Source organism: Miniopterus schreibersii (assembly GCF_964146895.1).
Source record: "Miniopterus schreibersii genome assembly, chromosome: 18".
NCBI lineage: Eukaryota > Metazoa > Chordata > Mammalia > Chiroptera > Miniopteridae > Miniopterus > Miniopterus schreibersii.
In genome coordinates this window covers 14486311-14510000 of record NC_138121.1, presented here as the reverse complement: position 1 = coordinate 14510000, position 23690 = coordinate 14486311, and the positions used below count along the sequence as shown (strand labels likewise).

Genomic DNA, 23690 nt, shown 5'->3' with positions numbered 1-23690 from the left:
ATAAAAAAATGTTACTGCAGAAGGTGAGGATCAAGGGACATTTGTAGAATGCTTTACAATTTGCCTATAAAATATGTCTGAGCATCAATGTGCTAGCATTTTTATAAGATCTCATTTATATTTCTAACCATAAAAGACTACTTTAAGCATGATCCTAACTATAATTTCTTTTATATGACCAATATTGTTCAGATGGATTATTCTTGGGATAGGAATGAATGAATGCTCTACACTAGAAATATAACGGAAGCCACAAATGTTGAGTCATATAAGTCTAATTTTCTAGTAGTCATACTGAAAAACTATACCTCAATTTGAACTAGTCACACTGTAGGTTTTCAACTGCCATATGTGGCTAGGGGCTATACTATACTGGACAGCACAACTTTGTATCTCTGTTGCTCAGAGTATGGTCTGAGAACAAGTAGCACTGGCATAACCTTGGAACTCATTAGAAACACAAAACTTTGGGCCTCACCCTTGACCCACAGAATCAGGATTTGCAATTTAATAGATCCCCAAATGGTTTCATATATTCAAGTTTAAGAATATATGACTTTATACTATTACTCTTCATTCACACAGGAAAAAAAAAAAGCTTTTCCAGACCACAAAGGTCTCAAAATTAGGACACCAGCCAGATGGTAACTCCAAATGTTGGATTTAGGGAACAGAGAACAAAACACATCCACCTAGGCGACATTCTTGAGAAAAGCAACAAAGGACAAAAAACAAAATTTCACAAGCTGTAAATATTAATGCTAGCCCTGCCAGAAAATCACTACATAATCCCAGGCCATTTAGATAGCCTCTGCAATAAAACTCGTGGAGGAAAAACATTTAATCTCTGAACTCTGTAGGGTTTTGTAGAATGCAATAATTTGAAGAACACAGAAAAATCTGTCTTGTTCATACTGAGAACTTAAAATGTTACGCCCGGGGGGGGGGGGGGGGGGGGCGGCGTGGCTCAGCGGTTGAGCGTCGACCTAGGATCCAGGCGATCGAGGTTTGATTCCCGGTCAGGGCACATGCCCAGGTTGTGGGCTCGATCACTGACTCTCATCATTGATGTTTCTCTCTCCCTCCCTCTCCTTTCCTCTCTCTGAAATCAGTAAAGATATATTAAAAAATAAATAAATAAATAAATAAAAAATAAAATGTTAGAAATTGCTTGTAAATAACCAAGTCCAACCTAAAAGAGGTCAGGCAATTATAAACCAGGTAGAAAAAAAAGTGGTACAAATTGAAACCAACTGTGTTGCCAGGAAGTAGAGCTGAGAGAGTATTAGGTCCATGAACACTGGCATCTACTCAGGGGCTTAAAGCAGTAGCTTCTATTCTGACAGAAAAATCAGGCATATAGTAGCAAGCCACCAGCCTCTCCCATACACTGCTTCTCTCATATTCTCTGTCATTCTCCTTGCTTCAATCAGCCATGCTTTCTAGGTTTTTGTATTTTTTTAAATCCTCACCTGAGGATATTTCTTCCACTGCTTTTCAGATGGAAGGGGAGAGAGAGATATCTATGTGAGAGACACATTGATTGGTTGCCTCCCACACTTGCCCCAACTGGGCCAGGGATCGAACCTGAAACCGAGGTACGTGGCCTTGGCTGAAATTGAACCCAGGACCCTTCAGTCCGAGGGAGACAACGCTCTAACCACTGAGCCAAACCAGCTAAGGCTTTCTAGGTTTTGTAGAATCTTTTTGTAGATCAACACTAAAAGGGGGTTTACATTTACTCATGGGACACAACTTTTTCAGATTATCAAAAGTATGTTAGCTTATTTATAGAAATCTGAAAAATGAAGCACATAAGAGATTTAAAAAGTTGTTTATAATTTCTATACCGAGATGATCACCTAGTACTTTGGTGTTTTCTAAGTCCCCCTCCTTATGGATATGTATCTTTTATGTAGAAATAACATTATACATATTATTTGCATACTCTTGTATATGGCTTTGCTCTATTTTAAGAAAAGGACCCCAAGTCCTTATTAAAAAGGCTGGTGTGGCTCAGTTGGTTGGAGCGTTGTTCTGTATACCAAAAGGTGGTGGGTTCGATTCCTAGTCAGGGCATGTGTGGGAGGCAACTGATCAAAGTTTCTCCCTCCATCTCTCTCAAAAAAATAAAAAATCATCCAAAAAAAAAATAAAAAAAAATAAATCACTGGATAAGCCATGAACTCCCCCCGCCCTTTTTTTTTTTTTTTTAAAAAAGGACTCCAATCCTCCTTAGCCCTACTCTGCTGGTGTTCTGCCTGGTCCACGAGCACCACTCACCAAGAACTACACCAGTGAACCCAAAGGCCTTCCCCTCATCCTCAACCTGTTTCTCTGGCACCTGACAGTATGAAACTGATATTCCTCCTTCATCAACTTCTTTTCTCCCTTGGCTCCTGCCTTCCCGTCTCTCAGAACTCCTCCCTGTGAGCACATCAAGGCTCTGTTCCTTTCTCTGTAGCCACTCCATTTGCTAACCTTTTTACTTCTGCTGTCTTTACAAAGAGATCTCCAAAATTCCCATCTGCAATCCCAGTTTCACTACCTAAAGGATATCTATGTGGATGTTTGGCTATCACCTAAGGAGTAAACCTAGACTCTAGTCCCTAATCCATTACTAACCAACCAAAAGAGCCTGGCAAGCTGGGCCATAATATGACACATAAAATGGAACTCTGAAGACCAGATCCTTCCTATATTCTCTATTGTCTTGGTGAAAGAGTAAAGCTTAGAAACATTTTTTAAAATCATTTGAATCAACTTCTGGGTCAAGTGTAGAAAGGAGGTTCACTCAGACTGAGGCAGGTGTTCTTGGCACCTGGGGGTGAGGGGGCTGGGAAAGAGGAAAACTGGCACCTGAGCACTTCTCTTGGCTCTGCTGACTGGTTGGGAGGATGCAGAGGCTTAGCCTCAAACACAAAGGGTCCTGAGGTCTGCCCTTGCTTCTAGGCCACCCGCCTGGCCTGCATCCTTGGGGAGCCTTCTAGATCAGCCCTCTTGCTCTTGCTTCAGCCTCTTCTCTGCCAGCTCTATGTTGCTCAAATCTTTCCCATTTTAAAACTCCCTTTAACTCCACCTGACAACTGAGCATCTGCCACTTCTGTATTCCAAGTTCAACCCCACATTAGCAGTCTCCACTCCTTTATTTCTCTTCTACCCCTTGGTTTGTTTACCAGTCTGGTTTCTGTTTCTCAATACTCTATTGAATTGTTCTGAAGCCAGGAATGGCCCTTAACTGGTAAATCCAAAAGAGATTTTTCTGCCCTGGCAGGGTGGCTCAGTTGGTTGGAGTGTCATCCTGTACACCAAGAGGTTATGAGTTTGATTCCTGGTTGGGGGGCAGCAACCGATTGCTGTCCCCCCACTCTCACTCTAAAAAAAAAAAAATCAATAAAAACATATCCTTAGGTGAGAATTTAAAAAAAAAAAAGAAACTTTTCTGTCCTTATTTGACTTGACGTCTCAGTGGATTTCAGTACTCTATTCTAGTCTTTATCCCAGAATCATATGCCAGAATATCAGAAAACTGGGTATAGTTGAGTCACGGGTTCTTATCCCCTAAAGATCTGCTTTCATCAAGTTTTGTTTTGGCATTACACCCTTGGCTTAAACTAAAGGATATGTGGGAGAAATTTCATTTGGAATCATGTACTTGGAAAAGCTTTCCTTTAAAGAATTTTTTCCTTTCATTGAGAGACCTATGTATAACAGGATCACGTACAATTTTTTTTTAAGGTGGCCACACATTGATCAATTTTTCCCCTCTCAAACTACGTAATAATAGTTTTCTATTCTAATTGGTATTTTCTATGTATTTCTTCAAATTCTTTTTCAAACAAGATGGGCTAATAAATGAAATTGTATAGAGTATACATAGATTCAATAAACAAAAAATACAGAAATATAGAAAGTTATAACATTCTTAACTATCAAAATAAAAATAACCCCAACTCAAAATGTGCGGACGTATCTAAAGATTACAAAACTCTTCTAGGAGGCACAAAAGACCTCACTAACTAGAAACAGTACTATCCATATCCATGACCAGAAAGTCCAAACATCATAAAGATATTCTTTTTACATAAAGCAATTTTCAAAATCTGTCTGAAACAAACAAGATATTGAAGATAGCAATAAAATTTCTGAAAAATGAAGGCAATCTTCTATTTCTAAATGTTAATATATTACAGTCACAATAATTAATATACTGTAATACTGTGACGATCACAATTTAAACAGAAGAGAAAACCCAGAAACAACCTCTAAGCATATAAAAAGGTGTCATTTTAAATTACCATTTTACTCTGCTATTCCTGAAAATACATACACCATCATCTGAAGTCCAAGAAATTTAGAGGAATCCTTGTGTTGGGCAAAAATGCCACAGACATAAGTTATAATCTACCAGACTGGCTCTTTCCTCAATTAGAGTATGTTTTAAACTAGAAAGACTTCTCAAAGTTAGGGTATAATCACTGTTTATATAATCACTCTCCCTCCCCACTGCACAAAGAGCATTAAGATATCTGCTCTTTTCTTCAAAGGCCCTCCTCACCCAGCTAAAACATTTTAGGTCTATTTCCTCCTTCCTTGTTGGGAAAGCTGGTGTAACATCTACCTCTTTTCAAAATAAAAAATAGGAGATTTAATTTCAGTGTGACAAATGCTTAGAGCTATAGCTATATACTCGATAGGATAACCTACTTAGCCATTAGCTAAGATGTACACTTACCTAGAAGTCACTAAATCAGCAAATATCTACTACTAAGAAGAGTCAAGAACAAGATCAAAAAAGTATTCTGAATAGATTAAACAGACATTTCAAACTCTATGCCCTCAAATTTACAATTAACTTGGCTCTCACTCAAAGTCAACTTACTCTTATGTTAGAAATAATTCAAACAACGGGGAATAGGAGGAGAAATAAAATATTAGAGGAAAAAGCTAACTTAGGAAATTAGTAGAGATTATAAGACTAAGGACTAAAGAACTATACATAAGCACTGTATTATAGTTAGTGAAGTTGTTTCCGATGGAGTTAAAGTTAACAATTCTGATACCACTATACATGTATTCTGGGACTGAGCAAATAGCAAATAGATAATGAATAGTGGTAAAAGACGAGCTAAAATAAAATTTAAATTAAAAAAAGAAGTATACCATGAGCCCTTCTTTTGTGATGTACCAAAGACAAAAGAGGAAACAAGGTGCAGCTCTTCCCATATGGTCACATTCTGCTATATAGTTTTTGCTTTTGTACTTGATCTACCCTCTCTGCATGCAGTATTCCCTATTTAATATATTGAATTAATTTGTACTCCCCCCCAAAACCAAAAGCTTGGCTCTTCCAATGAAAATCCAGGCTTTCAGTAATATTGCTTCAGCCAAAAGTTGATAGATTAATTCAGGTAGCAACGTATTTCTTGGTTCTCAGCTATAATTATCCTCCCCAAAACAAGCAAAAATTATACAATACAGGTAAGAGGAGGAAACTCAGATAAGCAGAATATAAACCTATAGGTTTTATATAAACATTCTGGTTTATATCCATACACAAATACACACACATACACACACACACACACACACTCTTACTCTCAAATGAGAGAACACACTGTGCATACTATTTGATAATCTGCTTTATGTATGCATAATATAATGGTTGTATGACATCCTATTATACAGATATATCAATTTAGTCAGTCCCTTATGGCTGAATATTGATATTCCCAATTTTTAGTAATTCCGCTTTATCTACTTTAAAAAAATAGTGTGCATGGGGGGAGGGGCGTTATTTGCATTTATAAAATAACTGTTACACAAACTATAGAAAATGAAGAAAAGTCACCTCAAACCTAACCATCCTACCAATACTAGTTTTTTATTTTGTTTTGAGTAGTGTTTAAACGTCTATTTAGTTTTTTCCCTAGGCATTCATTCAAACTTATTGAGCTCTTGCTATGTGTCAGGTTTTTGTTTGGGGTTTTCTTTACTTTTATTCCATAACAATTTCTTTTTTTGTACTGTATTTTTTTTAAAAACCTCTCAAAGTATGGAATGAGCACATTACAAGTGTCCAATAAATACTGCAGATATCTAAATATCTGGGTTGATCCAATTCACATCATTTCAGAGAAAGTCACACTTCAGTATGTCTAGAACCAATTAGGTTAAAATATATAACCTGTGTTCAAAGAGCAGGCATTATCAATATAGAACATGTAATTTTTAAGTACCACTTACATTAAGAGCAATACATTAGTAACAACACTTAGTAATTGCAAAACACACAAAACAGTTAAGAACAGATGCTTTTGAATAGTCTTAGGAGTCACAAGGTCCATAGCTTAGAATTAAGCCATTTTATTATGACTGACTACCTAACAAAGTGTGTGTGGGGGGGAGAAAATCAGTATAAACTGTTAATTATGCTTGAGTTAACGTGTTACGTTTTCAAAATTGTTTTATAGAATTTACTTTATAGTTTTAGACCTGATTTTGTTCACTGCTTCCTCTTTTCTGACAATATTTCTGACTTAGTCCAGCTATCCAGAACTGCCTACCGTGCTGAGCTCTTGCTCATGTCGCCCGCACATGTGTAGGAACATGCATGCAAGCAAACAAGCACAATTTAATACAATTTAACATCTGTATTTCACAGTAGGATACCACAGGGAACTAAATAAGGAGCCGGATGGTAGCTCAAAAGTATTGCTTCTCAAAGGTTTCCACTGCAGTACCTATACAAAGAACACTTCCCACTACCAGGCATTCACGCCCCATTTTGTTGATGACGTGTGTAATCTTAGGCAGTCATACACTCCTAAAATATATGTTTCAATGTAAAAAAATTTTAAATTACTTACCAGTTAAATTACTTAACTCACCGCCCCCTCAATGAGCACAATTGAAGCTCCAAGAAGATGGGTCATGCTTATCTTGTGGCTTCAAGTACCCCGGAATCATATCACTTTGTACCCTAAGGGTATTCATATCCCAGTTTGAGAAACAGGGATTAAACTAGCCACAACACTTAAAAGTGACCAACATGTTTCTACAACCCCATTCCCCAAACTCTTCAGTTTTCTCAATAGCTTTTCAAATCAGTATTATTTTCCTTTTCAGAAGTTCATTAGTATGTATTATGAATCAACACTTCTAAAAGTACTTGTAGAGCACAAGTTATTTCTGGAACGACAGAAAACCAGCACACAGACCTTGTCCTTCCCACCTACAGAAGTACCAAGATGCTTGCTTGGAAAATAGAGATCTGAAGAACAGAGCTTTCACTCCCATTCCCTTCCTCCTCTCTATCTGCTTCAGGCATGGCTTGTAAGAAAATGAGTAATCACTGAAATGATTTATTCATATAAGTTTATCTAATCTCAGCATTTGTAATTCCCACCTCTACACTCCTTTATGCCATTACACAAGTGCAATTAAACAATTTTCACATTTTCTAAGGGATAAGAAAGAAGTGCTTTCTGGTAGCCTGGAAGATACAATTTTCACACCCAGAACCCTACCTTTGCTGTTTATGAGATCCAAAGCCTAGTAGACCCTGATGTTTATGAAACCTATTTCAAGTTCCATGATGTCCACTATATTTTAGAGCAGAAAGTGTAGGCCACAGTAAATTTTAAGTGACCCTTTCAAATGTTAAGAAAATATATTGATAATAACTACAATTAACACTCTGATGCAAACATGGGTTATTAGCAAGGCTAACTCAAGACAATTTTTATCCAGGATACCAGATTCCCCCAAAATAGTATTCCATCTGTTTGTTCCTCTTCAAAATTGCAAATTTCCACAATGGACTTTTGAAGTAATTTACCAAGAGTCACAATATGCATTCCAAAGGTTTCTACAGCAAAGCAGCCACCATTTCCTGGGGTTTTTCTATATACAGGCCCCAAATGATACTTAATGCTTTACCCACATTCTCAGCTCTGAGAATAACCTCTGCAATTAATGGTACTCTTACAAATGAGGGCTGTAAGAATAGAAAGGTTAAATAACTTGCCCAGTGTCGTCCAGCTAATATATGGTAGTGCAGAGTTTCAACTGAGGACTCTCTGACCATAAAGCCTGTATGCCCTCAATCACCCAACCTCTTACATCTCCTATACCCAAGAATGGTCCAGCAAATCCTCCAACCTTAGGAGGGTTTTATTATTCCTATTTTTAAGACCAAGAACTTGAAGTATTTACCTCTCCGTGGCTGCAAAATCAGTCTGAAGAGGAAAAACAGAATCCAGCTCTCAAGCCCTTGGTCAGCAGTCTGTCCACTAGCACATCTTGTTCTTTGGCCCCAGGTCTGTGACCATTCTAAAACATCAAGCACAAATCATTTTTATGAACACAAAATACATACAAATGCACATATAGTATGAAAAACAAACTGAGGGCAAGATGAAAACTGATAAAATTGGGAAATAAATAAAAATATGTCATCTTATTAATTGGGCCATTCCATAAATATCAAGCCAATAATAAAACACTCAGCTATTTTTTTAGACACTTGCTAAGTATATAAAGGACTAAAGATTTGTGATTATCAAAATAGCACCCCACTAAGACCTAGTAACCAAATGACGACTCACATACATATCCAAACTACTAAAAAATTAATTCCTATAGGTGTAGTAATAGTTCTTTAACAGTTTATTTCCTTATCTTTAGCAAGTAGTGGTTTTACTGATTAAGTTAGTTACATCATGAATAAAGGCTATTTTTCATTTTAATAAGATAACTATGCCCTGGCTGGTTTGGCTCAGTGGTTAGAGCACGGGCCGGTGGACCCAGGGGTCTCGAACCTCGGTTGGGGCTTGTGCAGGAGGCAACCAATTGATGTGTCTCTCTCACACTGATGTTTCTCTCTCTCTCTTCCTCTTCCCCTCTCTTCTCTCCCTTCCACTCTCTATGAAAAATCAATGGAAAAAATATCCTTGGATGAGGATTAAAAAACAACAAACAATGGGGGTAGTTTTTACTGACCACTGAAAATTCTAGAAGCACAGCACTGAAATATGTTTTTAGTCAAATAATTAAATGCTTTTTTTCAGTAAAAGCAAACAAACAATTTCCCCCCTAAATTACAAATAAAGGAACTGTCAAGCTGCAGGCAGTGGTACAGTAGAACTTACCTCCAAAGGTAGGTAGGGGCTACTCCCAAGTGAAATGAAAAGAGCTAAATCTGAATTAAGAGTTTTCAAAGAATATAGCATAAGAGGTATAACTAAGAGGGAATCCAATTCATAATTAACTAAAGCCCACAAAACTAATCCGATATATCTTTCTTAGATCAAGCTGAAAAAGTCTTCTCTCTGTTGAGATGCAATTTATAACATAGAGGACTAGTGTATCTAGTTTAAGAAACTTTTGTATTGGAGTCCACATACTATCAAAGGGAATGAGAATGTATGCCCCTGAAAATTCTATGGGTAACTAAAAATGAGGATCACATGTGGAAAAATCACTCTTCTTGAGGTATATGTCAGCAGTCTTTACGCAATGCCACATCTTTGCTTCCAAATACCAATCACTAAGAAAATGCACAAAGATCTGAATATAATGGACTAGAGAAAGTGTAGGGATGTTTAAAAAACATATGGTATTCCATATCTATATATATAATTATGACCCATGGTCTTCAAAATCATACATTACTTGCCATTATTATTCTTTCTAAACCTGTATGCTCTTTCTCAAATACTAAGCTATGACAATTCTTAGTTGTTTGAAGAGAGACCTAATTTTTGGCAAAAGAGCCTGAAGTCATCTGGAACCAAGATAGGTAAATAAGATAGATGGTCAACTAGGTTTCTGGTTTGAAAAAGTGAAATGGTGCTCATAAAGTAGATGACTTAGAGTGAATTTAATGTCAGCAGCATCCTGAAGCAAAAAGTCAGTCTCTAGAGGTAAATTTCTGTCAGCAGGCATCATGGTGCAAGGCTCTGCCACAGGACTCCTCCTCAGGGCACTTGTCAGCCACAGGTGGTCTCCACCACTCCCAAGGAACTCTACAAGCAACCCAGAAGTCTTAGGTGCGTGTCCCCATTTTTGTGTGTTCTCTAAAGCAAAATCCTAAAGACCTTAGAATTTAAATGCATCTTAAGGATAACTTTTATAGCTCCTAAATTTTGTTGAACAAATTCCTAATATAACTTTTACAACTACTCTTAAATAAGCAGCATTTTCCTATGTGGACACACAGTTCTGTTGTAATCTTCCTCATACTACTGATTTAAGTAGTAAGTTCTTGTAGGTAACCTTATATCCTCAATTTATTCTCTGTAGATTTAGTTTTCCAATAAAAACAAAGTATGAATCCTGGCATATGGGAAATCTCAAAGGACAGCAACTCTGTTGATAAGGTCTATACCATTAAACAGTATAAATGATGTATAAGGCTTAGAAGTTAATGATTCATATGGCACAACTGAATCAAGAAGTAAAATATGGTCTGTGGAGCACAATGCTAACCTGGGAAAATTTACTCCTGGCTCAATTAGACCTGCTGGATTTTAATTTTTAGCCTGTATGGAGCTTATTTAATAAGTAAAACATGCCACCTGCCATCCAGAATTTCAAAAGGAAAATAATACTCAAAATCACGAGAATGGAAAAAATTACACAAATGGACTAATATATTAGACAATTAAGTGTGGTTCTATTCCCAAACCTGACACTCCATCAACGCTACTACATTTAGTTATTTAGTGCAATTTCATTGTGGAGAAAGCGGAGAAGTAACATTTTGTAGGGTTCAAAAAGGGCTGTTGAAAGACTCTCCAATGGAAGCAGATTGCTGAAAAAAACCTACAGATTGAGATTACACACAGTGGACTGACAAGTTTGCTTAGCACCAGGATGTTTTAATTTCCTCATAAGCTTAATGTAACGTTTCTTCAAAAAAAAGTTTATCAAGACTTTCTTTTCTCCAAAGCAGCAGTTGTTGTTACATCAACTGCCAGACCATACTATATTAAGGCACTAGAATATCTGAGGAAAGAGCAAAAAGATAATTCAACAGAAAGCTTTTTTACGATGCAAGAAGGCTTAAGGACAGAATAAATTTAATGTGTGCCCTGTCTTGTCTGACTTCTTTTGCAGCCCATAGGGTAGTGGAATTAACTATACTAGTTGATCTAAACTCGTAGAAAGCATGAAGATTACATACGCAAATGTTTACTTAATTCTGAACTCAGGGCTACAGGAAGTCTGCTACTAAAGAGTAGTTACATTAGGCGTAGATATTTATAAACCAACTGCAGCTAGTGACCCAAGATTCAATTACAACATCAACCCTCAGATTTCAGCGTATGGGCAAATTACCAGTAGAGTTAAGAATAAATTCATTCTGCCCTGCTGGAGTTTTAGATCGGGTTGCTGAATCCCGGAGAACTGCTTTCTCCTAGTACTAAAGCATCAAAGTACTAAATACTGTACTAAGTTAGCGTCAGGACATTTTAAAGCACGAGGGAAACTCAGGAGTCGCCTGCTCAACTTGGCGAGCCTATAATCCAAAACTCAGGAATTTATCATGTCACTTGAGATCAGTGTGAAATTAAGTTTGGATCCTTTTAAGATCTCTTAGAGTACAAAGTCAGGCTATCACTCACTGCAAAGGGAGTCCGACCCTGGCTCCAGAAAAACTACTTGGTGCAGAATTCATGTCTTTTCCGCCCACCGTGGGGGGCCGCATCGATAGGGTTCGGCAAAAAGCCCGGGCGCTAGGTTAGGGGCGCAGCGGGGCCCGGCGGGGGCGGCGAGCGCACGTCCCCCCGCCCGCTCTGGCGGCGTCGAGGCGCGAGCAGCTCAGCCAGCCTTGCAGAGGGAGCTCTCGGCAGCTCTGGGGTCCCTCTGCTCGCAGCAGCGCCGCCTGCGCCACTCGGTGGAGACGGAGTCCAGCGGCGGCGACGCGCGGACTGGGAGCGACAGCCGAGCAGCCTCGAAGGGCGGCCGGGTAGGTTCCGGGGACCGGGCGGGCTGGAGGATGGGCAGCCGAGAGGCGTTGGCCAGGGCCCGACACCCATATTGCACGGAGACCCGGCTGCGCGCGCGGCGGCAGAGTCGGGACCCTTGAGGAAAGCGGGCGCGGAAGCCGAGGCGCGGAGATCGCCAGTGGGCTGAAGCTACCGCCTCGGGAGGGGCGGAGGGCAGAGGGCGGGCCGCGGCCAGGCGATCGGTGGGGCCAAGAGCCGGTCTCGAGGGCAGAGACAAAGGAAGGAAAATGGAGTCGCCAACGCGCGGGCCTGTCGCCGTCGCCGCCGGAGGCCTAGCGCGCCACCAGGAGGGAGGCCTAGCGGGCGGGTGTATGTTGGGGGGGCCGGCCGGGCCGTGGCGGCGACGGGCAATGGCGGCGGCCGCGCCGCAGCAGGGACGGTAGAGGGAGACAAACACCCCCCGGCGGCGGCGCTGGCGCCGGGCTGCAGCCAACGCCGACCGGAGCGGCCCCATCGTGACACCTAGAGGCGGCCCGCGAAACCTCCTCCACCCGGGGCCCCCTTACCTCCGCGCCACACCCCCCGCAGCGCCCGCTTCGCCGCCGCTCCACCGCTCCGGCCACCTGGCGTCCCCAGCCAGCTCCGCGCACCCGCACCGGCTACCGCGCCGCCGCTGCCGCCAAAGAAGCAGCTCCGCGCACGGTTTAATCGCTCCACAGGCTCGGACACAAAATGGCGGCGGCGTGGTGCAGTGCGCCTGCGTCGGCGCTGCCGGGGCCGCGGGTGCTGATAAGGGAAGGGACGGGTGGGGGGGCCGGCCAGGCGACGAGTGGAGGGCGGGGGAGGAAAGGTGAGGGGAGGGGTTGGCGCAGGGCAGCATGGGAGGCGGCCCCGGGCGCCAACTTTCAAAAGCGGGCGCGATGGCGTAACGGGACGCGCTGCGAGTCACGTCACGCCGCACGCGCCCTCCCGCGCTCTCGCCCGGTCGCGCGTGGGCTCCGCGGGCGCCGCGAAGTCCCGGCTCCCGCTGGGTGGGGCTCCTTAGGAGGAGGTCGCCCCCTCTGGGCGGTCCGGGGTCTAGGGTCCGCTTAACCTAGTTCCTTAGCTGCAGCCTCCCGCCCTGAACCAGTGGAGGGTGTTTGGAGGAATCCTGTGTGGGGTTAGGTGGTGGGGCTGAGGCGTTTCTTGGGCCAGGCCCCTCCCCAGTCTCCACCCTAGCCTGGCCCGACCCGCCTTTCGAGCGCCGCACAGCATCCCGCCAAAGAGTAAGGCCCGTCCGGTCCCCGCGCATTCTCATCTCAAACAATTCAGCGCCCGGGAGCGACAGCGAGAAGAGCTGCCTTTTCCCAGCGTCTTTTGGGAATATCTCCGCCCTAGAAGAGGGCTTCTTCTTGTCCCTAGGCCACCTCAGCTCGGATAGGCCAGCGGAAGACTAGACTTCATGCTTTTACACGATCACAACAGTCGTCTTTTGACTAAAGGACTTTGTATTTGGCTCGGTGTAATTGTTTTCCAAAATACGCGTTTCTTGTCTTTGCCCTGAGGGCTGTTAAATTCCCTGGGCTGGCTGAGTCCTCCTGCCGCTCAGATTGTGGGCGCCCTCCCCCTCCCCAAGATGCACCCGCGGAGGTGCAACGGACGATGAAGTTGACGGAAGTCCGACTGGATATTCTTGTGGCTCCGGGAGAGCTTTTGGGAATCTGACTCAGTGTTGTATTCTCAACTCCCTTAGCGTCAAGGGGACAGCTTCTGCTCCATTCTGTTATGAGAATGCTGCCACAATATTGACAGATTTGTATGGTGTGTGTTTTTTAAGGGAAGCAGAAATCTGGATTTTTAAATTTCCAGATGTTTTTAAACTGCATGAGCTGATTAAACCACACTTGTGGTTTAATCTGACTTAAAGGAAAGAGTGAAGAGAAGTTCCGGTGCCAAATACTAGGCACTCCGGCAGTTAGAGATAGGATAATGGAGACCGAGAGGAGGTAGCCAGGAAGGCAGAAGGAAATCTAGTGTTGAGTTGTGAAATCTAAGGGCAGAAAGGTTTCAGGTAGGATGGGAGTGGTCAATTGTGTCTACTACTGAGAGGTATACTTGGGCTAGAGATATGGTGTGAATTGGTCACCTTGGAGATCACTGGAGAATATCATTGGTGGCTCTGGCGTGATTCATGTTGGTAAATCAGAAATGTGGACATGACTATAATGGGTTGAAGAGTGAATGAGAAAGTGAGGAAATAGAGACTGCACATGTAGACAGCATGAGAGAAGTTTTGCTGTGAAGAGAGCAAAGAAGTGTAGGGCTAGCTAGAAGGATATAGGATCAAGAGAGGTGTTTTTGTTTTGTTTTATCTATTGATTCTAGAGAGAGAGAGAGAAAGAAAGATTGATTTGTTGTTCTACTTATTTATGCACACAGTTGATTCTTGTATGTGCCCTGATCGGGGATGGAACCCTTAACCTTGGCATATCAGGACAACTCTCTATCAACTGAGTTACCTGGCTAGGGGCAAAAGAGATGTTTAAAAGATGGTAGGCTTCTATAGCACGTTTTTGTGCCATTGGAGGTGATACAGAAAAGAGAAGGCTTACTCAACCTATACAGGAGTGAAATCCATGGAAGGATATAAGAAAACTGGGAGGATTGACCTTGGCTAGGAACAGGATGCTTCCACTGTGATAATCGGTAACTAAGGTGAGGATGATGCAAATGCAGGGGAAAGGGAAAGCCGACTTACAGCTTTCCTACTAGGACTGCCTTGGCAGCATTTGGTACCCATTTGAAGTTTATGATCATTAGTTTAATGTTAAATCAATTGGCCCAGTGTGTGGTTTTTCTCCAGCAATATTCAGCTGCTTGGATATAGACATAAAGAGAGATAATTTGGTTTCTCAACACCAGAACCCAAATTTTTGATTCCTCATCTCAAGCACTTGCCTTATGTGATTAGCTACTATTCTAGAAATGTGTGAAGTATTGTGAAAATTTACATGTGACCCCTGTTCTAGGAACTAAGTGGTCCTATTTGTCTCTTATGAACAGGCCTTAAGATTCAAACATAAAGAAAAAGTAAACTTAGACAAAATTATCTCTGGAATATTTGCTTTTTGCATTTTCTTCAGCCTTCTACCACAAACAGCTCCTGGTAGCCTTAGGAACTATGTACTAGAAACAACAAAGTTAACTTGCACCTAAATGATTGGCTTCTTTTTCTTTCTAGTACCTTTGATAATCTAATTATTTACTTTCTCTAAGATTTTACTTCAAACCACCTTCCTTATCGTTAAGAGTAGAGTACAAGAACATCTTCTTAGGCTTTAGGATGGACAAATATAAGGTAGTGTATTTAGATGGGAAAAAACCTCAACTATATTTACAATTATATTTATAACTGCTGTGGTCAGAATATTTGTAGTTCCTCCAAAGTTCATATGTTGAAATTCTAATGCCAGATGTGATGGTATTAGTAGGTGAGGCCTTTGGGAGGTGCTAAAGTCGTGAAGGTGGAACCCTCATAAATGTCATTGGTGCCTTTTAAAAGAGGCTTCATAGAGAGCCCTAGACCTTTCCACACTGTGAAGTCACAAGGAAAAGGCTGTGAGCCAGGAAGAGGGCCCTCACCAGAATGTGACTATATTGGTGCTTTTTTTCCCTCTTAATCCTCACCCAAGGACATTTTCCCATTGATTTTTAGAGAGAGTGGAAGGGAGGAAGGGAAGGGGGAAAGAGAGAGAAACAGCGATGTGATAGAGACACATCGATTGGTTACCTCCCGAATGCACCCTGACTGGGGCGGGATCAAACCTGCAACCCAAGTATATGCCCTTGACCGGGACTTGATCCCAGGACCCTTTGCTGTGCAGGCCGACACTCTAACCACTGAGCCACATGGGCGAGAACTATGTTGATGCTTTGACCTCGGTCTTCCCAGCCTCCAGAACTGTAAGCAGTAAGTTTCTGTTGTTTATAAAGCATCCAGTCAGTGGTATTTTGTTATAGCAGTAGTATTTTGTTATAGCAACTAGGACAACTATATTTATATTATATCAACTATAATTACAACTATATGACCTCTGAGTCATCACTTAGAAGCCAGGAATGGGGTCTAAGTGGTCTTGGAGCCTGCTTTCTGAAGACAAAGATCCCATGTGCTGCTCTGACACAGGGCTGAGAAAATGCTGAGGATCACTAAGAAGGAACAAAAGGAAATGTTTTCTTCCCCTTGTAGGAAATTGTGATATGTCCTACTTGGTGGAATCACCAAGGAACAGAAAGCCAAACCGAAAGGTTAGGATGTTTCAGACTGGACAGAAACAAGTTGAGAGGGAAAGTAATATGATGAGAGCCTGCAAACAGGATGATGAAAATAAGGACAGGTTTGTTTCCTGCAGTACTATACCAGACTGTCTGACCAGTGAGAACTTTGGTGATTTAAAACCACTTGGTGATCTCAGGATGTGTTCTTCCTATGGACTTTGTCTGAGGTTTGTAGTCCATAGGCTTTCAGGCATTGTCAGCAGAAGGCTGTCAGCTTACCACATAGCATTGGTGAAGTCACCATGCTCCAGGATCTGGTCTTCAGCCTCACAGGTAGGACCAGAAATATAGCCTGTATCCTGAGAGTGGATTCCTTCCTTAGGGACTTGCCAGGTTCACAGGAACTTCGTGGTTGAGCAGAGTGCCATTTTTACTAAGAGGCAAGTGGGCCATTGCTTTTATGCTGGCAAAAGAGGTGTTCTCTCTCTACTGGAGAGCCTCCTGGGAAGCCATATTACTAGAAAGCTTTGGTGAACAGTTAATTAGATTAAGAGATGTTAGTTATATAACTTAAAATTAAAAAAAAAAAATTACTGATTTCAGAGAGAGAAAGGGAGAGGGAGAAAGAGATAGAAGCAATGATGAGAGAGTCGTCATTGATCAGCTGCCTGCTGCATGTTCCCAATTGGGGATCGAGCCCACAACTCAGGCATGTGCCCTGACCGGCAATCGAACCTCGATCTCCTGGATCCTAGATCAATGCTCAACTGCTGAGCCACGCCCAGCCGGGCTATAACTTAAATTTTTAATATCACCCTCTCTGGATACTGGAATCAAATTGTCCGACGTTCAAGTCTTGTCTTGGCTTCTTATTAGCTTGTGATCTTGGGTGAATTAGTAACAACTCAACTGCAGGTTTCTTCTCTATAAGGTAGGATAATAATCGCACTTCACACAGTAGTAAGAATTAAATGAGACAATGCAAGTGAAGCTTTTTGCATAGCCGTAGGCACCGGTAATCATAAATAAATGTACACTATTGTTATTTCTTTCATTTTTATGCTTCTTGTTACCCTCACTCCCAAATCCACTTCTGATAGATATGATCTTTCTAGATTCATTAGTAGAATTAGTTACTGACAGGCTTTCCTTGGCCTGGGAGCCATTCTTTCTGGGGAAGATGTACTTGTTCTATAATTCTCAGGAGAAGAATTCTGTTTCAGAGATCTTCCTTGGCTTCCACAAGTTCCATAAAGCTTGCACTAATCATAATTGTTTGTTTTTTGTAACTCTTTAAGCAAAATAATCAAATGAAGGAGGGATGAAGTAACATTGGGCAAGAATCTTTCTCCCCACTTTAGGGATAATACCTAAAGTTACACCTGAATACTCTTCATGCCTCTATCTGTTGGGGACATGTGTGAGATATAATTCAATTCAGCAAACATTTATCGAGCACCTACTGTGTTCAACTCCCTGTTCTAGGCCCTGAGGATACAAAGATGACCCAAGATGTGTTTCCTGCCCTTGAATTCAAAGTTTAACTGGTCAGACTGGTTAGAAAACAACAACAAAAATTTCATGCTGCCCTAGCTGGTTTGGCTCAGTGGTTAGAGCATAGATCCATGGACTGAAGGGTCCCGGGTTCGATTCCGGCAAAAGACACATACCTCAGTTGCAGGCTCGTCCCCGGCCCTGGTCAGGGTGCATGCAGAAGGCAACCAATCGATGTGTCTCACATTGGTGTTTCTCTCCCTTCCACTCTCTGAAAAGCAATGGAAAAAATATCCTCAGGTGAGGATTTAAAAAAAAAAAATTTCATGCAATAATTGTTATAATGGGAAAAAATGGACTCAGATAAAGGAGCAACTCATTGCCCAGGAATATCTCATTTCTGGATATTAATGATGTTAATTAATGATTTCTGGATATTTCTGGATGTTAATAAGCAAGGCAAAGGCATATAAGATAAAGTCATAATCAAGGGCACAAGAGTGTTGGGAGATAGTAAGTCATCCCATACCATTTGATTAGGGTGTAGAGCAGGGGTGGGGAACCTTTTTTCTGCCAAGGGCCATTTGGATATTTATAACATCATTTGAGGGCCATACAAAATTATCAACTTAAAAATTAGCCTGCTATATTTGGTCAAACATCTAATTAACTCACCCCTAATGTGATGGTTGGAGCTGCTTCTCTTTGGTGAGGCCTTGGCAGGGCCAGACCAAATGATCCAAATGATTTCACGGGACCGCCATATACGGCCTGTGGGCCTGATGTTCCCACCCCTGGTGTAGAGTATAGGTGGTAAATCTTATAAGACATTTGGAAAGCTTTCAATGTCAACTGTTAAGGCCAACCACTTTCTCCTAACATTTTAAAGGCCTGTCCTTCTACATCTCCTACCTAGACCACAAGAATTTTTTTCCTTGCTGATGTCTGCTTTCTTCAGACCCCTATAAAAGTTGTATTTTTTACCTCTCAGCTCAAATTACTGCTTTCTGAGGTCTAAAGGACTTTACCTAGATCTATATCCCACATTTGGGAAATAGGTTACATCTGTTGTCTGTGCTCTTATGTGCATTTTTCAGACATGCATTGATCGTTCTTTAATTGTCTTATTTTGCAAAACACCTTTTCATGCCTGCTCTTTTAATTGATGTTCACAGCATTATTTGAAGAGCCAGACACAGTTTTGTCCCAAACTCAAGAAATGAATACTTTCTCAGCGTCATCCAGTAACTTGCTGCCAAAACCAGAATGAGTACTCAGACCTTTTAGCCCCATCTGGCTGCTCAGAGGTCCTCACTCTGTCAGATACATTTCTAGCCATCCTCTGGAGATGATTCTTTAGCTCAGGGGCTGCTTTGGAAGGGGAAGGAAGGGAGGTCTAGCAGACAGGCTCTAGGCCACCCTCCCTTACTTCTCCAAATTTTATGTGATTTGTTCAAGGAGAAAAAAGGTTTCTATCCCTAAAACAAGTTGGACACTATGGCCTTAACCCAAAGGAAGGGCTTTAATGATGGAAATTTCAGGCACTCAGAAGGCAAATAGCAGAAGTATTTGGAGTGATGACATTAATCTACAAGTATGCCATGAAAAACTGAGACCCAGGTCTATGCTTGAGGCAAGGTAATACTGGAGATAGATGATGTCCTCTGTCTTTAAGTTCCTTATATTTTGTCTTAGTCTGAGGAGGCCACACTAAACCTCATGAGTACTAGTAGGTTAAAGTCAAGGATAGAGGAGCAAGTAAAAGGTATGTACTACAGTTGGGAGAGGACCAAATTGGTCACCGGACATCACAGCAGTCATGTAAGACTTTGCAGTAAAGCGGGGATGACTTTCAGCTTCTGCCTCTAGCTTACAGCCTTCTCTTCTTGCCCCAGATTTACATTTCAGCTTCTTTCTGGATACTCCCTCCTGGATGGCTCCCAGCCCTTATGGGCCTTAACACTCTCTTCCCAACCTGCTTCTCTGGGGCTCCCTCTTTTCAATGAAAGATACTACCATCTATCCACCACCCAGGGCAGAAACCTGGGCTTCATTCTTTCATCTTCCACATCCTGTCAATCACCAAATCCTGTCTATTCTGCCCTCAGGACGTCTCTTCACGCTAACCTCTCCATCCCCACTGCCCCCTCCCTGGCCCAAGTCCCTGTCACTTCTGACCACAGCTTTAGACTTATCACAGCTTCTTGCCTCCACTCGACTGCCTAAGTGACCTTTCCAAAGCAGAGATGTGATCTCAAAATTCCACTGCTTCAATCCCAAGGATGGCTTCCCAGTGCCCTGGGGGTAAATTTCAAACTCCTCGCCTAGTCCAGGAGGCCTGTGTGACTAAGCCCCTGATCACCTCTTTAGCTTCATTTCTAACTGCCCCCTCCAGCTCCTGTGGATTCAGTTTGCTTACCTCCTCTACCAGGTTGACAGCTCGCCCTCTCTATATTGTCCTCTGATCAGGCTTCCCTTCTAGTCCTTCATTGGGATCCAGGTGTGAAAGGGCATTCTAAAGAATTGTGCTTTATGGGGGACTATGGGGAATGTTTTGAGTGTCCCGGCTTTTTGTGCATTGAACATACTCGAAGTGTTTTCAGGTTGTATTTGAGATAAGACCAAGACGTCACTTAGGGAGCTGGATATAGGGAGCCGAAAGCTAGATACAAGTTTTAGAGGTATTCATCAAAAGCTAATCTTGATCACCTCTGTGTGTTTGGTCTTGGTTGCTGGGGTTAGTAAAGGCAGATGCAACTTAATTAAATAGAGAATTGCCTGGAACATGTGTTAAAAATACAGATTCCCTGACCCCCACCCCAGACCTCTGAATTTGAATCTCCAAGGCAATTCTCAGTTGAATCTTAGAACTGGGTAAGTTGGAAAGGCCTAACCTTATTTCATTTATAAGAAATACCCGGAATAGGCAAATGTATAGAGACAGATTGTAGATTAGTGGTTGCCTCGGTGTGGATGGGGCTAGGGGAATGTGAAGGCCCAGGGATGATAGCTAAGGGGTGCATTTTCTTTTGGGGGTTGGTGAAAATGCTCTAAAATTGACTGTGGTGATGATTGCTCAATTCTGTGACTACACTAAAAGCCATTGAACTGTATGCTTTAAATGGATGAATTGCATGGTATGTGGACTAAATCTTAGTAAAGCTGTTTAAAAACAAGTAAAACAAAAAACTTGGGCCAGCCTCCATAAGGGACTTGGGTGGTGCCTGTTACTTAGTAGAATAGTCAGCAAATACTTATAGATATATACAGGGTGGTGGGAAAGGTTTACAGTTGTTTGTATAGAAAATAATGCAGTAATTAATAAATAATAATACAAGAATAAACTCTGTTTTGCAGACTCACAACTGTAAACCTACTTTTGTCCCACCCTGTACATTGGAGAATACAAAGTAAATGAGCAAGTGCAGTGGCGTGTGATTCGTGCTGTACTAGGGAAGTGCAGGCTCCTGTGACAAGAGCATAGCGGAGGGGCAGCTTCCTGAAGAAATCTGTGATGTCTAGGTTGAAGCTTTTCAGGTGAACAGGCATTATTAGCAAGGTGAGATGAAGGGTAAAAAGAATGTACCATGATGGGGCAAGCAAGCCCTGTGCAGAGCAAGAAGTTAGGTGGCAGAAGTGAGGCAGGAGAGGGGAACAGACTCAAAGGGCTTTGTGAGCCAGGATGAGGGGGTTGGAATTTTCCTTAACAGAGAACTTACAGTAGTGGATTTATGTTATAGAAATCACTCTGACAGCACTGTGGAGAATCGATGGAAGAGGAGCAAGACCAGGGCAGAAAGCCTGTGAGGGGGCAGTTTTAGTGTCTACATGAGAGGTCAACATGTCCTGAATCTGAGTGGTGTCAATGGTGATAAAGAGAAGTGGATAGAATTTAGAAATATTTAGGGCATTTAATTGAGAGGATTCTGATGGCTGGGATGAGGAAACAGAAGAAAAAGTCCAGGATGAGGCTTAGTTGTGTGGCTTGGGTACCTGCTTAGTTGGTAACCCCAAGGGCCCTGGAGGAGAAACAGATTTTGAGATGTTAAGTAATTTGGAGAATGCTGTTCAAAAGGAGTGTCCAGTCAGTCAGCAGTTGGATATGGCAATCTGGAGGAGAGGAGAATGCCAGTAAATCACTGGCATACAGCCTCAGCTTATAGATGGAAGGCAGAGGAATGGATAAGGTGGTTGAGGGAGTGTGTTTGAAGAGCAAGGAGAAAAGAGCCTAGAATGGAATCCTGTGGAATGATGGTTGTAAAATGATGCTTGAGGAGGAGGTGCAGGAGGAGGTTTTAAGGAGATTTAGAGGAAATAGCTAGAAACGTAGGTGTTAGCTATAGCAATTCATCTGCTTATTCGGCTGCTGTAAGTCAGCATTTATTGAGGGTCCATATGTCCTGGGTATATTCAGAGACAGGTGAAAATTGACTGTTGACATCAAACTTAAACCATGGCTGTCACCCCATTACAATCTTCTGAAACGAAAGGCTCTTATAGGCCACTGACAGTCTTATTTTCTTAATGATAGATTGTTCTTAGCAGTTTTATAGGCCCTGGAGTCCTTCCCAAGGTCACCCTCCTGTATTACCCATGTCCAAAAGAGCCAAGTCTAGAAGTCAAGCCTTCTGTCCATGGGGGATGTCTGGCCTTAACTGGATACTCCAGGGCTGTCAGGGGGCAGGGGGCATATGGAAGGAAAGGAGGGAACATGTCATATGCCAAGGGTTCAGCAGATTGTACCCGCACATTAGGCACAGAAACTCAAGAAAGGCACCCCCGCTCTGTGAGTGAGACAGAAGCAGTCCTCTTCCCATGTACCAACCCATCTGCTTTTTTGTCTTCACAAACATGCCTTTTTTTCTTCTCTTTTTTGGTTCTCTGCAGCTTTGAATACATGAGGAAGAAGAGTGGGAGACAGGAGGAAAGGTAAGGTTGGAAGAGGGCAAGAGGAAAGGAGGGGAGTGGCAGGAGGGGCAGGGAGCCTCCAGTGACCACCAACACAATAAATCGAGTCCTGGACTACCTCAGCCTGGCCCCTTTTTTGCAATGCGCTCTTATCAGTTTCCTCCCAGGAAGAGCCCAAGGCATGACTGTGGCCTTGATGGACTTGATTGATGGGGCACTTCTCAGGGTGTCAGAGGCCTTGGAGGCCCACTTCCTTCTGTTCACCCCAAAGAGGCTTGCACAGGCTACATAGGACAGGTGGGCACAGGCTTTCCCTACCCTGCTGCCTTTCACTCCAGGTGGTATCATCAACCTCCCATCAGCTGGGGCAGCAGGCTCCTGTTTGTGGAGTGTGGGGCAGCAGGAATGAAGGCCTCCCTGAAACCTGTATGACAGCAGGGTAGGGAGTGGGGGAGTGCTGGGAGCAGCTTTGCCTTGTGGGAAGACCTTTGGGAGGCACCTGGGAGGCTGTGTGTTGGGGGAGGGGAGGTTGTACTGGAGGGTGGACAAAGGCTCTCCCTGCCCTCTACCATCTCACACCCCTGGCATGGGTCCGGATGTAGGAGGCTATCCAGTCTGACTTCAAGTTACTGATGGAGAGGGTTTAAGTGGCTGTTGAGTGGTTGATCCACACTGCTTTAAGCTAGGTAGGCTTGATGGGGCTCACAGTGCCCACCCTTGGCTAGGGCTGAGTGCTAGGCTGTGGCCTTAGAACTCTCCATGTAGGGGACAGAAGGTTAGGGGCCCTATCCATTTCCAGCATTGGCAAGTAATGATGTAGGGCCACTCAGATTTTCAGTGACAGTCTCAGATGACCTGACTCTCAGTGGGATAATTTTCCCACCCTACATTTCTTGCCTAGGCTGTCCTCTCCTATGGATTGAGCTGTGTGAACTCGTGCTGGCCCAGCCACCCATCTGCACTTTCCCAGGACCTAGTCAGGCAGTGTTTACTTCCTTTTTCTCCACCACACAGGCGACACTTTGGATGCAAGTGGACAGTCCTGCCCTACCAATGGGACTCTTGTGGAGCTCCAGG

At 42.7% G+C, this 23690-nt stretch overlaps 2 protein-coding genes across 8 annotated transcripts in view; one reads left to right on the top strand and one right to left on the bottom strand.

The window, feature by feature from the left end:
• CTCF (CCCTC-binding factor) overlaps nt 1-12739 on the bottom strand; it is a 32655-nt gene extending 19916 nt beyond the window's left edge. The window contains exons 1-3 of one of the 5 annotated variants that reach the window (XM_081118901.1): nt 12521-12739; nt 8218-8334; nt 6870-6982 (exon numbers count right to left, since the gene is read on the bottom strand). The gene's annotated coding sequence lies outside the window, so the exon portion shown is untranslated. Of the gene's footprint in view, nt 1-6869; nt 6983-8217; nt 8335-11630; nt 12281-12520 lie in introns of those variants that run through there. The other 4 variants (XM_081118898.1, XM_081118900.1, XM_081118899.1 and 1 more) reach the window with 4 other exon arrangements.
• AGRP (agouti related neuropeptide) overlaps nt 11795-23690 on the top strand; it is a 52482-nt gene continuing 40586 nt past the window's right edge. For 2 of the 3 annotated variants that reach the window (XR_013997569.1, XM_081118903.1), the window contains exons 1-2: nt 11795-11974; nt 22593-22634. The gene's annotated coding sequence lies outside the window, so the exon portion shown is untranslated. The remainder of the gene's footprint in view (nt 11975-22592; nt 22635-23690) is intronic. The other variant, XM_081118904.1, reaches the window with a different exon arrangement.